The sequence below is a fragment of the Aquila chrysaetos genome, chromosome 24 (genome assembly GCF_900496995.4).
Source record: "Aquila chrysaetos chrysaetos chromosome 24, bAquChr1.4, whole genome shotgun sequence".
Classification (NCBI taxonomy): domain Eukaryota; kingdom Metazoa; phylum Chordata; class Aves; order Accipitriformes; family Accipitridae; genus Aquila; species Aquila chrysaetos.
In genome coordinates, this window is record NC_044027.1 from 16,370,691 (window position 1) to 16,386,546 (window position 15,856).

Sequence of the window (15,856 nt, forward strand, 5' to 3'; positions counted from 1 at the left end):
CGACTTCACGTGGTGTGTGCACACGCTAAATCTCCTCGAGAAGAGAGCTTTATGAAACCACAGCCCTGAGCAAGGAAAAGAAGAAAGAAAACTGTTCAAACCCAGGTATTAACGAAACAAAACAAACCTTGGCACCAGGGGAATTATCACTGTCCCTCCAAAATACAAAGGAGAATTTAAATGGTTTTATTATTGCACCTTCCCCAGATGGTGCAGACCTGTAGAGCAACCTCTTAGGTTCAGGGAACTGAATTCCATGGCAGGAAAAGCAAAACAAGAAGAAGAAGAGCCCAGTTAATCTCCAGGATAAATCCCCAATCACTTGGTTCCTGCCATAAAGGGATTTCTCTACACTGCCATTTCTTCCTGACATCATTTGGATGCATTTCCACGCTTGCATGAATACCTGGAGAGCTTTAGGCTGGGAAATGGGCAGGAGCAGAGACACATCAACAGGCAGAAACATGCTGGGACTGGTGGCAACACATCCGCAGGCACAGCGAAGCCTTGAAAAGCACCATTACATCCAACACCCCTGCGGCAAACTCCTTCTCAGCCTCACGTAGTAGGCGCTGCCTTACTGAGACACGAGCTTGTCTCCAAGACACTTCTGTTTTCTTAAGTAACTCTGGATATTTTCCTTCTTCACGCATGTGCCTCGAGCAGAAACCACCAGCCCTGGGCTGGGTGATGGGGCAGCAGCTTACTGCACCCACTCTCAGCACCCAAACTCCAAATTTCAGGGCAGGCTCCAAACTGCACGGGGTGAAAAACCTTTATGCACTTTGCAAACATTTCAGTGCGGGTTTGCTCAGCGCATGCCAAGGAGCAGAAAAGCAAACAGCCCTGCCTTCTCCAAACAGAAGCACCACGAGGATCATGTTGCAAAGAGCCGTTGTTCAGCTCCTTCCTTTCCCCCCAAAAGCAGGCAATGTATTTTTTTCCAAAATTCCAAGTGCACCATGGATAATCATCGATATCAAAAATCCCTCTTCCACTTCACCTGCTGTATTGCCCAGAATGCAAAGACACAGGAAAGGAAAGTTTCCCTCTACATATCTTGCATTTCTTATCTCTCTGCATGGGTCCTCTGACTTTACTAAACATGCAGGTAAACCAGGATGCTAAATTACAGCCTGGTACCCCTTAATGAACACTACTGGGTAATGTTTCTTATCTGACCTTTCTTTCAGTTGGGTCACTCATATTTATAGTCACGCTTCATTTTTCCTTAAGTGTGCCCTTGTTACAGGATTTACCCGTTTATGTTTCAGAAGAGACTAGGGTAAAAATTGATTTAATGGAGCTAGAAATAGAATGGAGCAAAACCACAAAAATCTAAAGATCTGCTTGTCCTTCAGACAGCTTACATGAACAGGTACTTGCTGCTACTAATTTTAATCGATTGCTACTTCTTTACAAGCCTTTCTGTGGCAAGACAGAGCTGGAGAAGCATCTGGGAAGCGCAAAGTGCATGAAGTTAAATGGTTTTTGGCTGTTTTACACTCCTGTAACACAGGGTGCAAACAAAAGTGCCTGTTGTAGCTCGTGGTGCAACTTCACAGAACCCAACAGCTCCCGGGACCGGCACAGCAAACACTGCTTTCAGAAAGCTTTCTCCAGCAACACCACTTGCCAGCCCAAGTGGCTGCATCTCTTTTTCTCTGCCTCCAGGGCTGTGGGCACTGCCCTTCCCCTGCATTTTGAAGCTCCCTGCCACTGTAAAAACAAGAAGCCCAAAACTGAGCATCCCTGGCTACAGACCATCCATCCCTGGTGTGTGCCTTAGCCTAGTCCAGGACAGGTTTTCTTAACCTTCCCTTGCTTTTCAAATTCTCCCCCTATCAAGGTTAAAATTGATTAGCTGCCAAAACAGTGGGATAACGTGGTGAAGGTTCAGGCTCTGTTGCCCCTCTGAAGGATAACTGCTCTTCTGTGAGCCATTGACCAAGAAGAGGCACATTAGAAGAAGCCACAGGGTATGCCGAGCGCTCCTGCAAGGGGCAATTAAACTCTTTTATGTGCCAGAAAATGGCTGCGGAGGTGGGAGAGGCTGCCCACAGCCCTGGTGAGCCCCAAACGCATCTGCAGAGGGGAGCTGAGCGGCGCAGAGCGCTGGGCTGTCATCGCACCACGACTGTCCTGGCCACCGGTCCCCGTCCCAGGCAGGGGCTGCCAGCCACGCTGCCGGCAGCGCAGAGCCTCTGGGATGAATTTTGGTTCCCCGCTGGTTCAGTTCTTTTGACAAAGTCAACTGGGATCCAGCCAAATACCTCTACAGCCTTTCCTGCAGGGAGGATTCCTGGGAGGTTTTATGATCAAGGAGGAGACTTCATGGTAGCCAAAACCACCAACTGCTTCAGGCCAGTCCCCAGGTCCTTTGCTGCAGGGAGCACAACCCAGCCACAGCCCCGAGGAAAACCACCTCTCCAACCCATCCCTGCTCCCTTCTCCAGGACCTGCTGGTCCAGCTCCCAGGCTGCAAATGGAGGGGCGAGGGAAACCCAGACAGAAGCAACCTGTAATTTCACAGCACGAGCCTGCTGCGTGGACCTACTGCAAGCGCTCTGGAATCAGGAGATGGTCCAAAGCTGCCCGGTCTCTAATGTTACAAAGAAAAACTCCTCTCTGGCATTTTTCTTAAAGCCTCAGTCCCAGGAACCTTGCAATTACTTGCTAACTGAGCTTTCGGGTTTATTTTTTTTTTTTAGCCTCTTGCAACTGCAGAAAAAGCCCAAAGCATTACTCAAGTGCTCCCTAATCACTTAAAAAAAAGGCCTCTAGAAACAACCCTATAGTGGTGTTGTTTTTAAAAGAAATAACCCACTTTCAGAGCATGTAAGCCATACACCCTGAATTCTCTGCAACATCCACAGACGCCTGCACAGGCACGAGAGTCTGCTGCAAGCCCATGCACCCAGCCAGGGAGCAGAAGATCCAGGCAGAACCAGCACGCCCCTTCCTCAAGGGACAGCCATCGTGAGAACGCAAAGGACAAGACCACATGCAGAGGCAAAGAAGTACCAAAAACATCCCCGTTCCAAGCAGGGTTTGGAGCTCGACTTCCCTGAAATCCTCGGCCCCACAACCCTCCTGCAGGTTTTTCCCTGAGCTACCAGCTGAGCTCCTGCTCTCAGAGCCTTGCACCCGCAGCCAGCCCTGGCTGTCCCAGTTTACCCTCAAAAAATTACATCTGGCAGCTCCTCAGGAGAAACAGCACTGTGAAAACACACACCAGCGGGACCCGGGCAGATGAGTGTTAACCCTTCATCCTCCCGCAAATCCCTCATTTTCTTCCCGTTTTCATCTCCCGTTGGCACTTATGGTCTCCAACCAACGCGATACCTAGCGTGTCCCAGTTTGCCCGGGAAGGGTGGAGGAGAAGTTTTGATCGAAGGACGGGCTGAACGCAGCCAGCACTAATGGTGAGACTACAGCGAGGGGAAATTTCATCAATGCACAAATGGAATTTGCCAAGAGGCATTTTAAGAGTCAATTCTTCACACTCCAGTAATTAGAACAATATTATGAAAAAAGGCGAGAGGGAGGGTGGGAGGCAGCGCACACACTGGGACTTGGCTGACGGAGGAAAGGGGCTGAGCAAACAAACAGAGTCAAGTGAGGCCTCAAGGCAAGAGTCCTTCACATGGTTCCCTGCAGGTTGGATTTAAACCAAAAAGTTTATCCACTTCCCAACTGTAGATTTTTCTATGCATGCATGTTTTCAAATAAAATTTCATATTTACATCAAATATGGGCTAATGATCCTGACCTAACTTCCTTCTTTACCTCAAAAATACCATCAAGGTCAATGGCATTTTTTTTCCCCTTCCAGGCCAACACATTAAATTCAAGGTCCTGCTACAGACTCTCCTAGTGACTAATAAATCTCTGTGCAGGATCTAAGACATCATAAAAGTCTAATCCCATTGAGCACTCGGTCCCAAAAATCAGATTCCTGCAGAGGACCTGTCACCCAGGACTACAAAAATCAGAACACCCCAAATTGTCGCATTAGCTGAAAAGGCTTAAAATCAGCTTCCCATCCAGCATCTACTATAATGGGATGAAACAGCCCAGCTGAAAAACAAAACAAAACCAAACAAACCTACATGCTGGTGGATCCATCTCTAACACCTCCCTGGCCGCCGGAGCAGCCTCTCCGGGGAACTGGTGGACAATATTTGCTGCTGCTCTCCAGCGTCCCACATCGGCGTGCCCATACTGCAGAGCCCTCGCAGCCAGCTTCGCCGTGTTATTTCCAGGAGCCAGAAAATTCATTTTTAAAGAAAAATTAATTTGCTGTGCAAATCTAGCTTCTGCAAAGACAGCCTGTGAGGAGAACTGATGTGTGGGGTTCGAGATAGACTGACACTGTACAATGGTTATTCATATCTGCTGAAAGTGGGACTCAGCCAGTTCAATTCACATCTGCAATGAACTGTGATCTCAGCTCTGCTTCTGGAGCACAGAGGTCCTTTTGATAAATCTCTGTGTACAGGGACTAAAGCACTATTTCCGCATGAAAGAAATATATTCAATTTTTTTCAATAATCTTTACAGTCCACTGGCTTGGAAGACCGAGTTTCTCTTTCCCATCAGAGAGCTGTTGCACCCCATCAGGCTCAGGTACGTCGCTGGGACAGCACAGAGCAATGCTCCGGAGCCCTCTGTCTCGCACCCCAGCTCTCCAAGCACTTCTTTTAAATTAGTTCTCCAGCAAAATCTCCAGTTGTTTTGTCTTTTGCATGTGCCCAGAGGAGACCAAGGTGCCACGGGAACACCCCTGATATCACACCCAGCGCTTGCACCTAAAATCCTCCCAGGATGCCCAGCTCTGATCTAATTCTCAGTGCACATGTGTATCACCAACACCAAAAGGTCTGTGTATGGGGAAGAATTTTTACCTCATTTTTTTCCTTGAGAAAACTCTGCAAAGCTTTTCTTTGTCAAAACTCCACTTTTGTACCAGTTCTCTGCAGATACATGTATGTTTTAAGTTAGATGCAGAAAACCGAGAGAGACAGAAGAGTACGCCTGTATGAGAGCCATTGCTCTGCGTATAAGTGACATCCACTGCATCTTCAAGGACCACACAATGCAAATATCTGTGCAACTGCCTCCCTACTCACATGAGTAATTCGACTGTCTTCAACGAAATGACTCTTAAAGGATGTGAGATAGCAGCACAGGACTGCTGGGTCTGTCACTGCTCCACTGCCACCGTTCTGCAGGACCTGGACAAACTGCTGCTTCTTGGGCCACATCTACACCAGCTCTTCAGACAACACAAAATCCACATATTGTATATAAGTTGTCCTCACTGCTCCGTCACATTCAGGCTTCAGCCTGTGGCAGAGCAACTGGGCATCATGCTAGAGCTTTGAGACCCTTCGTGGGCTTCAAGTCAGAGAGATGCTCCAGAGCTGCCTGAAGTCAGGGTGACCTTGGAGGTGGCAAATGGAAGAGGTGGAGAGCTGGAAATAAGCTCTTGCATGTGGCAGGAGTCGCAGAGAAGGTGCTTTTCATCAGTAGCTGGCATCAACATTAAGGCAAAAAGATGAAGCCTTGCCCTAGGATTAGGATGGGAAACACCACCATCTCAGGCCCCAGAAGAACATGCAAACTGCTGGCTCCGATTTATGTGTTACTTCCAACCCATTTGCACATAGCTCCTTCCCCTGAAGTATTAACCACCTTTTTCAAAACCTAAGTAACAGGCTGTGAAATCCCCACCATCTGTTAGCCAGGGAGAAATCTCCACCACAGCTAAATCAGTCTCTCCCACACAAGCCTTACTCATTAGTAGGAATGACTGCAAACATTTACCAAGTCCACACTGGCTCAAAAATTCCTAAAATTACTCACAACAGGCCTGGAATAGGAAACCTTGACAAATGCAGCTAAGTGCAATGTGTCCACATCATTAGCTTTACCCAGGGTGCATTAAGGCTGCTTTCTTGCTACCGTGATTATGCTTTAATACGCAATTAGTGGGAAGAGAACAATGTCGAAGAGGAGAACATCTCACTTACATGCACACCATTAAGACTGAGAGCGTAAATGAACTCGCGGCGGCATCACCATCTGAGGCTCGTTAGCCGGAGCAGCAAAGCACCGAGGGCGAGCGAGCGTTGCTGTCCCACCGCAGGTACGGCCAAGGGCTGCGCAGCCACGCTTGCCACAGTCGCCCCATCTCCCCTCCTCTGCCAGGTTTGGAGCTGGGCTAGGAAAAGGTCTGCAAGAGCTGGAAAATACAAAGGTATCTTTCCCCAAGAGAAACGCTCACATTTTTCCAAAGGGAAATTGATACTTAAGATAATTACAGATGGTAACCCTAACAGATGGTTTTCAGATGTCTTGGGTCATCCTGGCCTCACCTGTGGTGTTCAGAGAGAAGCTTTATAAAACCTATTCAAAGCAAATTGCTCCCTACCAGCACCGCAGACGCAGTCCAGCCCCCGATCCCGTGTTACCGCCTGGCTCCGTCCGCTGCGCCCAGCACAGCCCCTGCACACAGACCGACCGACCCAATGCCCTGCACCTCCGGGATATTTCTCACCAAATTTTCCAGCCCTCTATCCCTCGCATGCATGCATGCCAACGCTGCACCCAGCCTGCAGCAGACAGGTGGGAGGAATCCTGAATGTACAGGGAGTTTTTGAAGGAATATTTCATTTCTTAAGGAAAAGGGGGAAAAAAAAAAAAAGATACCCCTATCTGGAAGCTCTCCAAGAACAAACAAGCAGCCCATTCTGACAGCCAGTGGAACAAAATAGACTGAGATGGTTGGTTTTGGGGTTGGTTTTTTTTTTTTTTCCCCCTTTAACTTCCCCCCCCCATGAAGAAGTGTGGGAGGGAGAAGAGAAGCCTCCCTATCATGCCTGGACAAAGGTAGCCCTGGTTTCTAAAGCTGTCCCTGCAGGTGGAGGACCCGTCAGCAACCTGAAATCTCTCAAAAACAGGAGACTCAGAAGAGACCAAGACTGGGCGAAAGATGGAAGCGTGAACAGCAAACCTCACCAAAAGCATGCTCTGCTGAGACGCGGAGGTTTCAACGCATTTTTTTTGTGCGCTGGTTATTTGCTGTGAAACATTAACATTTCTCTTGCAATAAGCGACTGTCCAAATGCAAAGTACCGATCTAGCAGGAGCACGGCGGAGCCCCAGGCTCGCCGCGAAAGCCCATCTCCCTCCGAGCATCCCGGTCCTGTCCCCTCTCCTGGGACAGGCTGGGGAAGGGGCACAGGACACCCGGGCTCCTCTTGGCATCAGGACATTTGTGTTCAGCTGTGATATTTCAGTGTGCTAACTTGTACCAACCCTCCTCTGCCCCAAGAGGAATCACAATTTCCTACAGAAGCTTCCCACCCCCACTCCAGTTTTCTTGACTGTTTCATGGAGAAGATGCTGTGCAGAATTACCCCAAGTACTGGAGTTTGTGGAGTTTGGCTGTGCCAATATTTTCAGGCTGATAGTTTCACTTTTTGCGTGCTCTGCTACAGCACGGTTACACCCACAAGTTAATCTGTTTGAAGAAATGTTAATTATTATTGTAACCAAAGCGTTTGGCCTTGGGACAGTCTCCTCATCAGACGCTACTGTTCCAAGAGGCTGAGAAATCTGCAGAAGGTTTTAATGAAGAAATAGAAGAGCTCATTAGAAAATATAAAATTCCTTTTATTCCAAGACTCCCTTAAGTGATATTACCTGTGTTGTATTTCCTTCCTTTCCCAAAGCACACGCACACTGAACAGTTAAGCTCAAGTGATGGCAGCTGCACTAATTGAACAGCACAACATACAAAGACTGACTTTGCCTGTTGACATCTTTCAGTCACGATGATGCTCACTGTATCATCAAGTCTCAAACGCCTGATGATATAATAAAGGAAAAACATCTCAAGGGGTTCAAATGAAACCAGGCATTTTTCAAACAATAGCCAAGAACTGTTGGGTCACCCAAAAGAGCCTGCCTTCTTCCCCCTCCCCTTTCTGGAGACACAGACTGGAAGATGTTTTACGACTCACAGGTTTTTCAAGGAAAAAAAATAAAAATTCTTTTTTCCCCAATCTTGTCTAAAATTACTGCAAGGAGAGCTCAGACAAATCAAGAAGGTAAAGGAAAATCAATTTCGTACACATTAAGGATATGCATTTATCCACGTCCTGATCAATACCTCGGATTCCTTGCACGTTAAAGCACTTCCATCACCGTTTAAGGCCCAACAGCAGAATTCTCCCATCCAGACTCTGGGAGTTACGAAAGATCCTGCCCATGCTTGTTTGATCTGAAACATAATACCCCTTAACGTGACCCCTTGGAAAAATACTGGGGAAAGCAGCCAAGAAGGGGAGAAAAAAAAAAAAAGAAAAAAAGAAAAAAAAAAAAGCAAAGCTTCCCAGAATGAACATTTCTGGCTCTTTCAGTTCCACTGAGATGCTGCACCATCTATAAACAGTCCAGATTTGTAAGTAGGAGAGAGAGGAAGGGCAAAAAGCAGGGAGAATTTGCTACAGCACAGCTAAAAGCTTCTGCAGCAGTGAATACCAAAGGGCCACCGCCGCTGGTGCCCAGATCCTGCTCTTGCTCCAGCCCCGGAGCCAGTTGCTGGGACATTTTCATCTGCTCTGTGCGGACGCTGGGCTCCCGAGCCACGCCAAAGACCTTACAGCACCTCTCGTCCCTGCTCCCCAAAATCAGAGCAGCTTTGCAAACGGTGGTAACTCCCACGGCGGTGTTTACTCGTGCTGGTCTCTCGCTTGCTCAGCGATGCACAAAGTCCTCGGCAAGGAGCTGAGCTTCTCCCCGGGAAAGGCTCCCTGCTACGGCAGCTTGGCAAAAGCCCCCAGGGGTGCCCAGCCGACAAAAAGCTGATATTTTTGTCGCTCCGGGCTGCGGAACCTGACGCCACAAAGCATTTCTTGGCAAAGAACCCAGCCCCGATAACCGGAGACCTTGGGCGAATGTGGGTGTCTGCTTTTGGCCACGCAACGTCTCACCAGCCCTAATCCCGAGCAGAAAAAAAGCCGGCTGTAAGCAGAGACTGGTCCTCCCGCAGCGCCGGTGGGAGCCCAGCGTGCCCCTTTCTCCTTTCGGCCGGTGGGACACGAGGTGACACCAGGGCCACGGCTTGGTGGTTCAGCTGCCAGCTCCCCTGCCTGGGCTGGTAAAGCCCAGGTGTTTCACAGAGGGGCTTTAGGGTGCAGTGAAAGACTAACCGCATTTTATCAGCGATTTGTTGCCTGTGCGCAATTTAAGGCTGTGGTGCCGTTACTGGCCCCCTGAAGACCACAAAACACACCAGCGCGGCCCTTTTGACATTAACTGCGACGCGCAGCTAGGAAGATTCACAGGCCACCAGATATTTCAGGGCAATATTCATAGGGAGGATTTCCAGGATTTGGAGACTAAAAATGTACATTACTAGAGGTGCGGCAGCACCTACCGCATCTCTCATGGCAAACACCGCCCGGGGAAGGATCCTGCGCACGGCACAGCACTGCGCAGCAGAAAGCACTGTCTGGTACACGCTTGACTAGCCGCAGAAATCTGTAATTCATTTACCCTGTATTTTAGGGAAGTTCAGCGTCAGGGTTTCCTGTACATACTTTTAGCGTTCCGGCTGAAAACATCTGCTGGACACACTGCACCTGCTAACGCAGCCCCGCCATGAACCGCAGCACATGTCTTCACGGTGCCCGGGAACGGGAGGATGGGAGGGGGGTCCCTGCATCACCCCACGTCCGACAGCATCACCCGAGACTAACCTGCACCACGGGGGGGTCACGGGCAACACAGAGCTCGGTACATATGGAGCGTGAGACAAGCAGCCCCCAAGTCCAAATGAACCCTCAAGCTGGCAAAAGGCTGGGTGGGGGGGAAATAAACCCAACCCGTGCTGTTCCAGTCTGCTTTTGCCATTTGTAGCACTCATCCCAATACCCAAAACCTCCAGTACAATTCCAGCAAGGCCGTTTAAAACACAGGTGGCCAAACCCCAGCTGACTTAACGCCAGCTGAGCAACGCGCCACCAAGCACAGAAGGGACCAAACATCACCCGCGGCTCCTGCAAGCAACGAGGGAGTTAATAATTAACGGGCAGGTGGTGACATCCCTGCACAGGCATGCCACGAGCTGCCACGGCAGGGCTGCCTTCCCCACGCTCTCACGGCTTCTCCCTCGGGCAAGCACTGCAGCACCCAAGGGCCCTCGGCAAAACCCCGTGGGCAGCGCCGAAGCCGCACGTGAATTTTCAGCTTGTTGGCAAAACGCTTCAGTCGCTTCTGAAAAGCGCAGCGGTGGTCCGTAAAGCACAATATTGCCCTGCAGGAGCTGTGCTGCTCTGCACAGGGACAGTGCGGGCTCAGGGTGCACCCGTGGCTCCTTCTTCGGTGGGGCCAATGTCACGGCAAGCACCGGGCAGGCAAGGGGTTAAGTGGGTTCCTGGTTTCTTGCATGCAATCACTCACACAATTCTCTTTGCAGGCCAGTTACTCCACTGTTCTCTTGGGAATTAATAAAAAAATAAAAATAAAAAAATACACACGGCCTTCTTTTGGAGCATTCTTCTCACTTCCCACCCCACCCACCGCACACGCACTGTGCGAGTTATCCAGCAATTAGAAACGTTTTCATCGGCGATAGGATCCCTTTCTTGACACGCATCCAACCACCACGTAGCAGCCATCTGAGTAACTGGCACGGAGGAACACAACATGGGAAAGTCTGTCCGGCTGCCCGGTTCTCTGGGGGATTTGTAAATAAGCAGGAGGGGAGGCACAGCCGCCGGCCCCGGCACTGCAGAGCCGTGGATGGGATGCCATGCTCGGTTGCCTGTAGCACTGTCAAACGCTCCTCTCCACTCCCGGCCGCTATCGCTTCATGCGCTCAGCAGTGCATACAGAAAAACGTACCGCTTTTCATTTGTTCTTGGCTACAAGAGGTCAGAAAAAAACCCAAAAGTCAAGAATGGGAGAAGGAGAGCTGCTCCCACCGCCAGCAGGTCAGCTGCGGGAGGGCAGGTGTCGGACTTGCTTCGTTACAGCACCAAAATGCAGCCATTTATCCAAAAGCCTGGCAATTTTCAACTACCTATATTATTTCATATATATCTCTCCCCTTTTCTCCCCCTTATATGCCCAAACTATGTTACAAAGGCACCCTTTAAAATACTGCTGCAGGGATATTGACTTGTACGTGAAGTCAGAGATGATGGAGGGAGGGGAATTCTCAGCAGAGAAACAGAGAAAAACACAAACCACTGACTCTCAGTTATTAATCCCTTAAATAATTCTGACAACGCTCCCCACCCTCCTATCTGAAACCAAGCAGAAAACTCAGTTTTCTGACTCTCTGCAAGAGGGTGACGTGTGTGCGTGTCAGAGAGGGACGGGGGGACGATGGCAGTGGAGCCCCTTCGCGGCTCTCCCAGCACCCCAGCCCGATGGCCGGCGAGGTGGGACCTCTCGTTTTGCAGATTCTCCAACCGCAGGGAGCTGGCGATGAAGCCGGGGACAAATCTGCAACAGCATCCAGCAAGGACAATCTGGATCCCCCCCCCAGGGATTTCCAAGAGCTCTCCACGCTGGCTCATCGGCAGGAGGAAGGGGATGCCTTTACACCAAAAATTATTCCGAAGACACAAAAGCTTTATAGAGGGCACCCATCACTTTTAACCGTGAAAGTACCGGCACATCCCCTCTTTGGCAGCTCCCACCACCCAGGCAGCTCTTGCTGCAGCCGCCGGAGCGTGCCGCGCTCAGGGCCGCCCTCCCCGTCACGCACATCTCCTCCCCAGACGTGCAAGACAAGCCATGTACGAGTTCTCCGTCAGCCACCCACGGGTCACACGGGCCAGCGAACCTTGGGGGATTCAATTAATTGAGAGGGAGGATTGATCCAGACCCCCCTCCTCTGAGCCCTGCTCGAGCTGCGAGGTTGGTGCAGCTCTCACCAACCTCTGGACCAGAACCAACGGAGTGAAAAACACTACTTTAATCTCAGTATCAATATCTCCTCATTTTTCAGCTGACCTGTGACTCGCTTCCCTTTTTCATTTTTAGAAGAGCATCATTTTGTATCCGTGGGTCAGGGTAGGAAAGACCCTATCTCGCAAAAAAGCTTTTTTCAAAGAGTACAGGAACTTCAAAAGAAAGTCAGGACAATTAAATACACGTCAGGAGAGCTGAGAGGAGTGGGAGGCTAACAAATGGCACGCTCCACAGGTTTATGAATATTTGAACTATATTTCTAAAAAAAAAAAAAAAAAAGTACATTACTGCAAGTTATTGAAAATGAGTAACTCCCTTTAATGAACCTTGCAACCATCATGCTGACTAATAGAGTGATAAAGAGTTTAATCCATATTTATGTACATTTTATCTCATTATAGTTGGTGCTAATAAATTAGCAAGTCCAATAAGAGTTACATTTTATACCGTCACTGCTATTAAATGCGCATGAAGTAGTGTGCAACAGCACACCGTACATGAGCACTAGCTTTTAATTTTATTTCTTTTTTAGGAGCCAGGCTGTACTAGCAAAGACTGGGCACAGCACCCCGGCAGAGAACCCCAGTGCTCATTCTTGCAAGATCAGACCCTAATTCAGGATGAGGCAATATTAACAGGGGTTTTCTTCCTTGGAGCACTGCCCGCTGCGCTCCTTCTGCATCCTGCAGTGGAGACGCAGCCACGGAGAAACACTTCTGCAGATGTCACTAGTGATTACGGATAGCTTCAAGCTTTAAAAGAGTAAGATTTAAAAAAAAAAAAAAAAATTAAGAGCCAACTTGTAGAAAACAATATAATAATATATTCTTTTAAGGTGTCTTAAAGAGACACAGCTAGAAATACAGGCGGTCAGCATCTCAGGTCACTTTTGGAAACCTCTGTCATGAAAGACAGCATGTCCTTGTCACAGCGGGATTGCTTAACAACTGGACATTGGGAAAAAAAACTGGCTGTGAGCAATTTAAACTGGCCTTTCGACTCCCTTGGGTAACTGGGAAACACTGCAACCGAGTTTACAAGAAACATGACGCATCTATTTGGCAAAAGCCGGCACTTGCCAATTACCCGACATCCCACGAAGGCAGAGATGGAGCTTTTCAGCTCCACAGGAATTTTGGCCGGAGAAGCCCATGTGGTTCACCATCCCATTTCACCAGCTGTTATCCTGGTGACAGTAGGGAAGAAGTAACTTCCCAAGCTTAAAACTCAAGCAAGTAGCCAAACCAGGGATAAAAACTCAGGTTCCTGGACTCGAGCAGCCCCCAACCACACTTGGTCCTTTGGAGGAAACTCCATCAATCCTACGGCAGCTCCTCCTGGCTGAAGCCCTGGCTCAGAACCCTAAGGGAGCTATGGAAACCTCTCTCAGAAAAACAGCTGGTCAAGGCAAAACTGAGGGATCTGATTTTTCTTCCTCTTCTAAAGCACTAGTGTTTTTCTCGCACTAAGAAACCCCGAAGGACCCTGCAGATTCCAAAGGACAAGCCCTTTACGTATAGGTTGGCACCACATAAATGCAAGCCCCTGCCTTTCTACTCGGTAATTACACTGCAGCAAACCCAAATGTTACTAGTAATCGCTGTCTCGCTGGCCTTCTGGTTTGGAGGAGAGAAATAACTACTTAAGTGGCATCCAGAAAGGAAACACCCAACACTACTCCACCAAGGTTCCTACGTAATTAAATGGTTGACTGTTACTGTGCTCCGTTCAGAAAATTCTCCTACACGGCATAAGTGTCTCGTAACCAAAAAATGCTATTGATCTAAGGAATTAATAGCTCCAGGAAGAATTTTTTTTGTGTGTGAAGTTTGTGTTTGGCCAGTGGGAACGTGGATTAGAGGCTCCTTTTGCTCTCCCTGTGACTCAAAACGGAAAGGCGCTTTGGTCAACAGCAGATTTTTCCCTGTTTATTTGCTTTGCCACTGTTGAACACAGATCTGAGGATAATGTGGGAATGAAAGGTGGCAAAGACAATGGGGATGTTTTGACAGGCTTCCAGAGGGATTTAGGGTGGTGCAGACTTGAACAGCTGATACCTCCACCAAACTGATTAAAAACTGCACTGGGAAAAGATCAGCGAGGTTTTTGTACATAGAATCTGTGCCTCCCACATCTCAGAAGGTTGTTTAAGGATGACGATGCACATGAAAATAAGCAAGATCCAGGCAATGAAGTACATTTAGATTTCTTGGAAGTTTATGACAAGTTTCCTTCCAAAGTCTCCTAAAAAACTAAATTCTCATGAGGTAAGAGGGAATGGCAAATCATCTCCCCTTCCCAAGTCACAAACCTGAACGTCCCCCACAAAAAGTGAACAGGAGAAGGAGGGAATAGCTGTTCCCTAACCAGACCAGAAAGGAAACCAAGCTGTGTTCAGCTGACGTGTTCCAGCAGTGTTTAACGCCAGGCTCTATTAACAGGCATCTTAGGCAATTTGAAACAGCACAAAGCAAGAGACAATGTGACGATAAAGCAGCATTTTAATTAGCAGCGGTTCTTTCCCCAGCCCAAAAGGTTCCTTCTGTGCATTCATATTCCCAGAGCAACAAAAGCCTTCTTGTATTTCATAAATCAAAAAATTCATAAAACAAGCCCCTGCAATTGCACATTCCAGATAATGGTCCAGAAATAAATTAGGCAATAAATATCAAATAATATATCCCCATCAGCAGTGAAAATCTACTCTTTGGATAATCAGAAGAGAAGATGCCTTCTAGCAGCTTATGCCTGGTAGCTCAAAATAGGTAAAATAGAGAGCTTTAATAAATCTTTTACCACCTTTTCCACTGAAGAATATAGCAATTGTCCTGTGTAATAGTTTCCCTGAGCCCAGTATCCATCAGAGTAACAGCCGAGCCCTGACACTGTTCACGTCAAAAGTCAGGGTATCAGAACAACAGCCACTTGTCAAAATCCCCCAGAATTTTCCTCCCTCGTAGCTGGGTCTCATTCAGCATTTGGTGCCACCCATCAGTTACACCAAAAAACACAAAAACACACTCTCTCCTCTCCCATCTAGGTGACACACGGTGCAAACAACAGCCAGCACCTAAGAACGGCTGGGAGGAAAAAAAACCTCCAAACGCATTTGTGAGAAACTCAGTGGACTCATTTCACCCTGGCATGAAAATTCCTGACCCCCACAGAGAGTCACTGGCCATGTTACCAAACTGATGGCCATTTCAGTAAAGCTTTTTTTTTTTTTTTTTTTTTTTTTGCTTGCAGCCATGCAAAGGAGGCTGGGGAAGGACCGTGCAAGGTCTGCACCCACATTGGGGCAAAACCAGAAGCGCTTGGGGACGAAGGGTCCTTGCCACGTGGTTGGTACAAAGCTGGGTCCGGGCTTGTAATGATTTGTAACACTGCTATAGGGAAATGTGCTGCTGGGGCTGCAGAGTTCAATCCCAGGCTGGTTTGAGCAGGGATGATGTTTAACGCTGGTTTGAATGCACTGTCCCTACGGGGAGCTCAGGGACAAGGAGATGGCTTTGGTGGCTTTGCCCCAGTCACCCAGCGAGGCAGCACCCAGTCCCCAGAGTTACACCTTCCAACAGGTCTTACGAACACATAGATACAAAGGTGTTTTGATTCCCCCCAAAAAAGACATTTTTTATGGGCTTTAGAGACTGATCCCAGAGGGTTTGTAATGTAAAGCAGAAAGCTTGAAGTCGTGATCTCCCTTCACTAAGGACACAGCAGAATCAACCCCTAGATGTGCAGGCTACCATGAGCACAGGGGAACAGGTGCCCAGCGCGTGGGTTAAGGGTGCAGAAGCTGCTCAGAAAACCACAAAACCTTCACATTTTCCATCCAAAACCTGCAGCACAAGTCTGGAGAACC

At 48.5% G+C, this 15,856-nt stretch overlaps 1 protein-coding gene across 7 annotated transcripts in view; it reads right to left on the bottom strand.

Annotated features, from left to right (window-relative positions):
* The window catches only part of VAV2 (vav guanine nucleotide exchange factor 2), a 155,589-nt gene that overhangs the window by 100,512 nt on the left and 39,221 nt on the right, over positions 1 to 15,856 (bottom strand). The window lies entirely within an intron of this gene.